This window comes from Rana temporaria, chromosome 3, assembly GCF_905171775.1.
Source record: "Rana temporaria chromosome 3, aRanTem1.1, whole genome shotgun sequence".
In the NCBI taxonomy this organism is placed as follows: Eukaryota; Metazoa; Chordata; class Amphibia; order Anura; family Ranidae; genus Rana; species Rana temporaria.
In genome coordinates this window covers 335,434,068-335,444,445 of record NC_053491.1, presented here as the reverse complement: position 1 = coordinate 335,444,445, position 10,378 = coordinate 335,434,068, and the positions used below count along the sequence as shown (strand labels likewise).

At 45.0% G+C, this 10,378-nt stretch overlaps 1 protein-coding gene across 2 annotated transcripts in view; it reads left to right on the top strand.

Moving 5' to 3' along the window:
- Positions 1-241: 241 nt before the first annotated feature.
- The window catches only part of ANXA6 (annexin A6), a 133,565-nt gene continuing 123,428 nt past the window's right edge, over positions 242-10,378 (top strand). For both annotated transcript variants that reach the window (XM_040345051.1, XM_040345050.1), the window contains exon 1: positions 242-406. The gene's annotated coding sequence lies outside the window, so the exon portion shown is untranslated. The remainder of the gene's footprint in view (positions 407-10,378) is intronic.

Sequence of the window (10,378 nt, the reverse complement as noted above, 5' to 3'; positions counted from 1 at the left end):
CACTGTCCTGAATGTGACCTCGGCTCAAATCCTTTCTCTTTTTACAATCTTAAGCTGCATTTGTAGCAATACAGAATCACAAACAGTACAAAACAACTGTCTAAACATTTTATATGTTATTTCAGTTCTCTTTTCCCGAGAGCAAGGCCAGTTACGGTGTTCTGCATGGAAAGGGGTATGTCCCAGCCCTTCCCCCTGAAGTCACTTTAGAACTGAGCTCCAGCAGGCAGACTGCAGGCCTGTGACATCACACTGACGGCTGTGGCAGCAGCAGCTGCTAGTGTAGGAGGGCAGACTTCTTTCTTTTCTCTCCTCTTCTTCTGCAGGGCTGCACAGGACTTCTCTACTCTCAGGATCCCACAGCCACTTTCATCCTGCAATCAGCCCTATAAGACATCTCAAGAAAGTAAGTTTTAATGTCATTCTTTGTTCTTATGCTTGCACAATGGCCGATGCCACTGGCACAGTGCCTAGACATTAGGGACCTTCACAAGTCATTTAATCTTTGCCATGTGGCGGTATCACACGCTGCTATGACTACGTATTCAGATTATCTTTCTGTCCTTATAAAGAAAGTCTCGCATTGCAGCTCATATTAGCTATTTTTTTCCATCCTGAATGTATAGAATAACTTTTGCTAGTTTGTTTCGAAAGCAACTGATATCGCCGACGACAGATTCTTAAAAATAATATATATACACTATATATAAATATATATATTTATTTATTATTATTTTTTTATTATTATTTATTTATTATTATTATTATTTTTGTGCCATACAAAAACAATAGATTGTGAAGACAGTTATCAAAAGCAAGCAGATTTCACTTTACAGCAGACAGAACAATTATAGATGGTTGCTGATTAGTTGCTATGCGTTACAACACTTTGTTTTTTGACCCAGTAGATACATCTATGTGCTTTATCCTTTTAGTTTTGTCTTTTAGGTATAAGGTTGTTTTTTTGAGGATACACTTGTTTGCTAACAGAATTATTATTTTATTAAATACTGTTTATTATATAAATAATATACAGTAAAACCTTGGTTTTTGCGAGCATAATTCGTCCCAGAAACATGCTTGTAATCCAAAGCACTTGTATATCAAAGCATTTTTTTTACAGGGTATAAAAGAGAAGAGAGGCACCTCTAAGTGTAGCAATAGGTTGCTAAATGTTGTACCTTCATTAAATGTAACCATATTGCTACACTAAGAGGCGCCTCTAGTCTTTTTTATACTCAGTTGTGACATGTCGCTACTCTTATATCAAGTATCAAGACATTGCTTGTATATCAAGGCGAAATGTATTAAAACATTTTGCTTGTCTTGCAAAATGCTCTCAAACCAAGGTGTTACTATATATATATATATATATATATATGTTTTTTATATATATATATATATATATATATATATTTTATATATATATATATATATATATATATATATATATATATATATATATATATATATATATATATATATATATATATATACATATATATATATTTTTGAGTGACTATATTATTAGATGGATTTTATCAGGATAAGCACACTTAGGCATCTTGAATTACAATGGTACAGTAGGTTGGGTGTGTCCCCCGTACAGCGTACAGTACTGTACACTTCCCATTGTAACTGCGGCCAAGAACTAACTACTGTGACAAAGAACTTCCACTGCGATACTGTAGCCTGAAGATTTCAGGAAGGTTGGCTGGGTTGCTGTCTTTTTCTTGTCTTACTATGGTAACACTGGCCATACATTCTAAAATGTTCTTATCCAATTTCCTTTAGATTTACCTTCAACTATGTACTGCCTGATTGCATACACATTTAAAGTGTTTGACCTCATATTACATGGTTTTGGTAAATCTAAAGGAAAATTGTACAAGAAAATTGTATAATGTATGGCCAGCCCTAGGGGCACATCCAAAGAGAGAGTACGCCGGCGTATCTGCTTATACCCCGGCGTACTTTCAAATTTTCGGCGTCGTATCTTTGTTTTGAATCCTCAAAACAAGATACAACGGCATCTGGGTTAGATCTGACCAGAGTTCGTCTTCGTACGCCTTCGGATCTAAGATGCAATTCTTCGGCGTCCGCTGGGTGGCGTTCCTGTCGTTTTCCACGTCGAGTATGCAAATTAGCTATTTCCGACGATCCACAAAAGTACGAGCGGCCGTCGCATTCTTTTACGTCGTCTCTAGTCTGCTTTTTCCGGCGTATAGTTAAAGCTGCTGTTTCGTGGCGTATAGTTAGATCTGCTATGTTAAGTATGGCCGTTGTTCCCGCGTTTAATTAGAATTTTTTCTTTCGTTTGCGTAAGTCGTCCGTGAATCGCGGGATGGACGTAGGTTACGTCCAAGTCAAAACAATGACGTCCTTGCGACGTCATTTCGCGCAATGCACGGTGGGAAATTTAGGGACGGCGCATGCGCAGTTTGTTCGGCGCGGGGACGCGCTTCATTTAAATGAAACACGCCCCCTACCCGCCCAATTTGAATTCCACGCCATTACGCCGCTTGAGATACACTACGCCGCCGTAACTTACGGCGCAAAATCTTTATGGATTCGAACCAAAGCCATGTAAGGTACGGCGGCGTAGCGTATCTCAGATACGATGCGCCGGGGCAGATCTTTGTGGATCTGCCCCGTAGTCTGCAGACACAGATTGATAAAAATATATCCTGGAAAGGCTGTGGAACTACAAGTCTAAGCATGCTTGCTTGACTGGCCATAAGGTATGCTGGGACTTGTGGTACTTGAGCAATAGACGACCCTAAGTTACGCAGTCCACATTCCCCTCCCTAATGCTGCTCTGCAGTTAGATGTGACACCATGACCAGATGAATGAAATCACCCTAGTGTCATTTTTAACACTGCTACTTTGTATTTAAGGGATCTGGTGAGCATTTGAAACATATGTGCTTCTGCAGTTTGAAACCTTAAAATGGGTTTTCTTATTTAATGTCAAGCAGTAATATAATGATCATATGTTCTATGCATTAAGTAATGACTAATTGTAGAAACATATATTATAGTGATCATAGGAATTTCAGCTGAGAAAAAGGTTAGGTGTAAAATATATCTAGCATTTCTTTTTTCCCTGTTAATTATTGTAATGTAGTTTAAGTAAGGATTGGTATTAATATCAATGTACTCTATATGACATTAAGAAACGCACTTTTTAGGCGGCACTGATGGGCACTGATGAATGAATAGATCTGATCTTGATCTGCTTTCATACACAAGTCATATGATGCTTATCTGCAGTGCTTTGATGCTGATAAGAATGCTCTGTATGTACATGGTATTCTCTTGGCATACTGAAGGGTGTGGTTCCTGACTGATGCAAAGCCAGATTTTGCTTACTAATCTGAAACCTGGTGCATCGGCGTTGGCTGACCGAGACACACAAGGATCCTAGTGCAGGTGCACCCTTCTTACATCTTACATAGGGATCTTCAAACTACGGCCCTCCAGTTGTTCAGGAACTACAATTCCCATCATGCCCAGTGATGTCTGTGAATGTCAGAGGTTTACAATGCCTCATGGGATGTGTAGTTCCGCAACAGCTGGAGGGCCAAAGTTTGAGGGTCCCTGAGACAGGTAGATATTTGTTAAAGTGACCCTGTTGCAAAAAGGAAAGTAGAAGTCTAAACCTTGCCCAAAATGTCTTTGTATGCTAACGCCTTAAGAGCTCCTTTGACTGGAACTAAGGGGCCAAGCCCAACCCCTGAAAAACAACCCTACACCATAATCCCCCCCCCCCCCCTCACCAAATGATTTGGACCAGAGCACAAAGCAAGGTCCATAAAGGCATGGATGAGCGAGTTTGGGTTGGAGGAACTTCACTGTCCTGCACAGGCCTGACCTCAACCTGATAGAACATCTTTGGCATGAATTAGAGAGGGGACTGCAAGCCAGACCTTCTCATCCACATCAGTGCCTGACCTCACAAATGTACTTCTGGAAGAATGGTCAAACATTCCCATAGACATACTCCTAAACCTTGTGGACAGCCTTCCCAGAAGAGTTGAAGCTGTTATAGCTGCAAAGGATGGGCCAATCGAACCCTACGGACTAAAACTGGGATGCCATTAAAGAGGAAGTAAACCCTCTATAAATGTTCCTAAAAAAAAACTGCCATAGAAAGGCATAATGAGCTAGTATGCATAGCATACTAGCTCATTATGAATGACTTACCTGAAATCGAAGCCCCCAAAGCGTTTCTTGTTCCCCTCCTCTGAGTGTCTTCCGGGTATCGCCGCTCCGGCGCTCTGACTGGCCGGAGTGGCGATGACATCACTCCCGCGCATGCCTCCCGGCAGATCCCATTCAAGACCTGGTACGCTCAGTGTACCTACGCCCTTGTCTACAGCGCATGCGACGTAGACAGCGGTGCATTCTTTTGCCAAATATCTCCCAAACCGTGTAGGTTTAAGAGATATTGCAAACACCTTGATCTAGGCTTACCTGTAGATAAAAGTAGTCAGAGAGGTTACAACCACTTTAAAGTTCATGTGCCTGTAAAGGTAGGCATCCCAATACTTTTGACAATATAGGCCCAGATTCGACGGCGCATCTCCAGATACGCCGTCGTAACATCACAACAGCATCACAGATATCAATACACTATATTTATTTATATACGCTCACTTTATTGCTAAAATTACTCTGAAATTCAAGACGCAGTTGGCTGTAGTAAGATGTGCACTGCCTTCTTCTGACTGCAGATGTTCTGTCAGATTAGCAAACCTCTTAGCGATGGAACAAATGCATGGAAAGTCTCTTATGTTAGCTGATCTGATTGGCTTGCTTATCTGACATAACACTGACAAAGAAAGACCATGCAAACTCCAGGCAGGTAGTACCCAAGTGCTGTTGGCAGAAGTGCTAACCTCTAGCCACTGTACTACCCCAAGAAAAATTACCTGGCTTTATATTTATTTTAATAATAAAAAAAATCAATATACTGTTGGGTCACGACCTGTGCTGCAGGCAGGCTTCCTATCTTCAAGAGTCTACAGCCAGGATAGGGCCAAGCACTGCACAGCAGGCAAGTGGCTGTCCAGCACAGGCACTCCCTGCACTAAAACCCCTCCCGCCCTCTTGGGATTCTGGTGCTGGGGGTGATCGGAGCTGGAGGTCTAACTGGCAGGAGATGCCAAGTAGGGTGACCACGTGTCCTGGATTTTGAATGTCTGTCCCAGGTCCCGGGCACCTTCATTCCAGGACAATACAGTGTCCCAGAATGAAGCTGACACAGCCAACCCCCCCTCCCCTCTATCTATTGCCCCCAAAAAAGGCCACCACATCGTCGCTTTACTCGCTGACAACACTTGTCGTGACACTTGACCTGGCCGGGAATGTCTGGAGAGGCACAATTCCCGCCCCCTGGTTTTGATTGGAGAAATAATAAATCCCACCTCTTGTGTCTACTTACAGCAGGGCAGTGTAAAGCCAGCGTTGGAACAAGGTACTGTAAAACAGGTCTCGGCCAGTCAGGACAAGTGCTGTCAGTGAGTAAGGTGGCGATGCAGCTGCCTTATTTGGGGGTGGGATCAGTGCTTTTGGGTAGAGCGCGCATCCGCCGCCCCAGCTGTGCTGTGATTGATTACACCACAAGCTGATTTTTGGGAAGGGGGTACCTGAATGGCCGTTTGGAAATGTGGTCACCCTAGTGCCAAGGTCTCCTCTTCATCTGCGGCAGCACAGAGACCCTCCTGGTGATTGCACAGAGTTTGGGAGAGGCACAAGAGACTGGAGGAGTCAGCAGCAGCATGGATGAGTGGAGAAGACCTATACTGAATGACACATTGTTAGGTGAACTGCAGCATGACAGATGTGTCACCTGCCTAGTGCCTGCTTTGTATGTCTATTGATCAATCGATGAAATTGGGTACAGCCAGTATATCTTTTTATGTGGGATTACTATTGCCAGCTATAGTCACTAGCAGCAATCAATTTCTGCCGCTCCTCATGCCTCTCCGCTTGCAGATTACAAAAGCGCTGCAGGAGGAATTCCCCCCATCAACGCTAACTGATGGGGAAATCAAGCGATTTTCATAGAAAAAAAAATCGAATCATCTATGGGGTTGCTTAAGGGCTGCTTAAGATTCAGAACCACTGGACTGGTTGACTTAAAGCGGATGTTCCACTCCAAAAATATATTAAAAGCCAGCAGCTACAAATACTGCAGCTGCTGACTTTTAATATAAGGACACTTACCTGTCCTGGATTCCAGTGCCGTCCGCAGCAGAGCACGAGCGATCGCTCGTCACCCTGCTGCTCCCCCCTCCATCCACGGTGAGGGAACCAGGAAGTGAAGCGCTGCGGCTTCACTGCCCGGTTCCCTACGGCGCATGCGCGAGTCGCGCCGCGCCCGCCGATTGGCTCCCGCTGTGTGCTGGGAGCCGAGTGTTCCCAGCACACAACGACGGGACGGGGCGACGGGATGTGATGCAATGCCCGTCTTTTGCCCGTGAATGCCGGGCCGGAAGTGGGTGCAAATACCTGTCCGATCAGCGGGACTCCACTTTAGGGTGGAGAACCGCTTTAAGCATGACTGCTGTGTTTTCTGGATCATATTAGCTGTTTACTGGTGGCAGTAACCCTCAGGCCTCGTACACACGACTGAGAATCCCGTCGTAAAAGAAACGTCCTTTTTTCTCAACAAGGTTCTTGTCAGGTTTGACGAGAATATTGACAAGCTTTCCTTGCATACACACTGTCAAGACAAAATCTCGTTGTTCTCAAACGCGGTGACGTACAACAACACCGACGGCACTACAAAGGGGAAGTTCGATTCCACTGGCGCCACCCTTGGGGCTGCTTTTGCTAATCTCATGTTACTGCGTGTTAAGTAAAAGTTTGGTGAGAGACGATTCGCGCTTTTCAGTCTGTTACAGCGTGACGAATGTGCTATCTCCATTACAAACGCTACTTTTACCGAAGGTGCGCTCCCGTCTCATACTTTATTCTGAGCATGCGCGGGTTTCTAAGCATACACACAAACGTGTTTCTCGTCGTAAACCAGCCTTACGAGAAACATGACGAGGAAATTGAGACTCCCGACGAGAAAAAAGAGAGCATGTTCTCTTTTTTTTTCGTTGAGATCCACGACAGTTTTCTCGATGAAAAACATACACCGTTTTTCTAGGCAAAAATGCTCTGCCAGCATTTCTCTTGATGGATTTTGCAGAGGAAAACGGTTGTGTGTACGAGGCCTCAGACTAGCCTATTTTTATTGATGATTCCCGCTGTTTGGTTAGTGAATATTGCAGTGTAATCACCTTCCATCAAAAATAAGGGCTTGTTCACACCATATCGGTTAATCTGCATTTTTCTGCATACCACCACACATGTAGTGTGAACAGGACACATAAAAAATAATTGTTTACCCCATGTATGTGCAGTTTGGTGCATAAAAACACAGCTTAAAGCGGAGCTCCACCCTAAAGTGGAACTCACGCTGATCGGCACCCGCCCCCCCTCCGGTGTCACATTTGACACCTTTCAGGGGGGAGGGGGGTGCAGATACCTGTCTAAAGACAGGTATTTGCACCCACTTCCGGCCACACGCTACGGGAAAAAGACGGGTTTTTCTGACTTCCCGTCTGTCGCCCGTTGTGTGCTGGGAACACTCGGCTCCCAGCACACAGCGTGTGAGCCAATCGGCGGGCGCAGCGCGCCGTAGGGAACCGGGTAGTGAAGCCGGAGCGCTTCACTTCCTGGTTCCCTCACTGAGGATGGCGGGGGGAGCAGCAGAGAGACGAGCGATCGCTCGTCCCCTGCTGCTTACGGCGCTGGACTCCAGGACAGGTAAGTGTCCTAATATTAAAAGTCAGCAGCTGCAGTATTTGTAGCTGCTGGCTTTTAATATTTTTTTATACTGGCACATCCGCTTTAACACACACGATCCTGACCCTGGATGATGCCTGAACAAAGATTGCCCTGTCCTTTTAAAGAGAAAAGCAGATGTCAGGGGAAGAACTGCGATATAAGCCATCATTTCCATCCCTCCATCAAAATAATATTGATGTAGATGTGCCTCGTGACAATAGGTAATCTATAAACACTGCATGTGATATTTTATGCACCAGGGGAGCCCTGCAGCAGGTGCTATTTCCAAAACCGCCTTTTTAATTATTGCTGTGTTGGGAAGTGGCCTGCCGTTACTTAGTAGGTCTGAGAATGTTGCTTTAAATAATGTAACAGAATTCACCGGTGAGTCTACTTTGTAGCGTTTGTACAAGTACATTGATGTAACATATGATAGGGGCTTGTTTACACATGCATTACCCTACGTAGAGTGATCCACGGTGGATCGCTTTCAGATTGCGTTTATCAGGCGGTGAGGAGGCAATATGTCACCTCCTTGTTACCTGTTTTAACCCATAAAAGTCTGCACCAACACACAACAACCACATGCTTTGCGTGCAGTTGCAGGGCAGTTGCAGCATGGCCCCATTCATTTGAAGGGGGTATAATTCTTGCTGAACTGCAAAGCAATGCATTGTGGTCACGGCAAGCATACAATCCGTCCAGCTGCCAAGCACCTTCTAACTTCAGCTTGTTCAGTTAAAGGGTAACTCCACTTTCGTGGAGAAAAAAAAGCACAAATAAAGAAAAAATAATATAGCACATATAATTGCGACACTAATCATATTGTAATTGAATGTTATTAAAAATGACCTTTACTTTTCAATCTGCAGTCACTGTAATTTTCTGAGAATGCATTTCAATATGGCTAGCTGGAGTTTTTCTGTACACAGAATGTGTACTGACCACTCCCCAGAAACATAATTTCCTGCTTGTGTGATTGGCTCACCAATTTTCCCAGAAGTCTGCCTAAAGCCCCGTACAGACGAGGGGACAGTCCGCTGAAAACGGTCCGCCGGACCGTTTTCAGCGGACATGTCCCCTCAGAGATTTCTGTCTGATGGTTGTACACACCATCAGACAGAAACCCGCGCGGACAGACAGCGCGGTGACGTGTCCGCGCCTTCGCCGCGACGATGACGCGGCGACGTGCGCGACGCTGGAAGGTTAATGCTTCCATGCATGCGTCGAAGTGATTCGACGCATGCGAGGGATGGTGGCCGCTCGGACATGTACGGTGAGTCTGTACAGACGACCGAACATGTCCGACGGACAGGATTCCAGCGGACATGTTTCTTAGCATGCTAAGAAACATTTGTCCGCTCGAAAACAGTCGGGTGGACAAATGTCCGCTGGAAACCTCTCCGGTCGGCCGTACACACGACCGAACATGTCTGCTGAAATTGGTCAGCGGACCAGTTTCAGCAGACATGTTCGGTCGTCTGTACGAGGCCTAAGATACAAGTCAGATTTCCAGAATCCCCTTCAAAAAAATTCAATTTTCGATACTTTCAATAGGAACACATCTAAATGGATGCAGGCCCAGCAGATTTCCGCATTAGTGCCCCATTAGTGCAGCTGCACACCTGGCAGTTAATTATGAAACCACTCCCATTAGACCCACTTAGTACAGAGGCACAGACAAACACACAGGGATTTCTTCAGAATAACAAAAGGTAGAAATCTGCTACAAAGGTTGTTATAATCCTTGCTATGTATATCGATCACCCAGAGGGGAATGTTTTTTTCCCAACAAAAGTGGAGTTACGCTTTAAGTTTTGACAAAAAAAATTGCACCAAATTTTGCACTCTCCAGTTTTCAGAAAATCAAACCCATTGAGTCCAGCCATCACTTCCCTTACTCTTCCATGAGTCCCCGGGCAGTGGGTCCTCACACATTGGGCCCTTCCATCCTAAGCCCTAAAAAGCAGCTACAGACCTTCTAGGTGAAGGTCAGGGGGAGTTACATCATTCTGCTACCTTCCAGTTGAGTTCGCCCAAAAATTCTCTCCCCAGTGCAGCCCTTCAGAGGGCCCTGTTTCTCTAGACACACGTCACATGCCTACATGGTGTTGGCCAAGGGTGACCTGTGCCCATACCCTAACTAACTGGCTCCACGCAAATAATAAAAAGGGCTGAGACGCCACCCACTACATTACCAGGGAAGTGGCACTATTTAACGGACACTACACCTGCCAATAAGCCTTCACCTGCTGCCTCTTGGGATACTGACATCACATATCCCAGGAGGCATCAGCTGTCCCACAGTCCAGGAAGATGCACCCTGTCATTGGGGGACTGACTGCAAGAACTGCAGATAACCAAGAGCTGCAAGAATCAGAGACAGTCGGCCCCTCACCATAGGTGTGCACAGCCTATTGCATTAGGGTGTGCACCCAAAACAATTTGCATGTGTGTGCATGTGTATATATACTAATGGTGTCAATGGACGGTGTTAGTAGGGAACAACTTGCTCTTAGTAGGGCAGTGGACA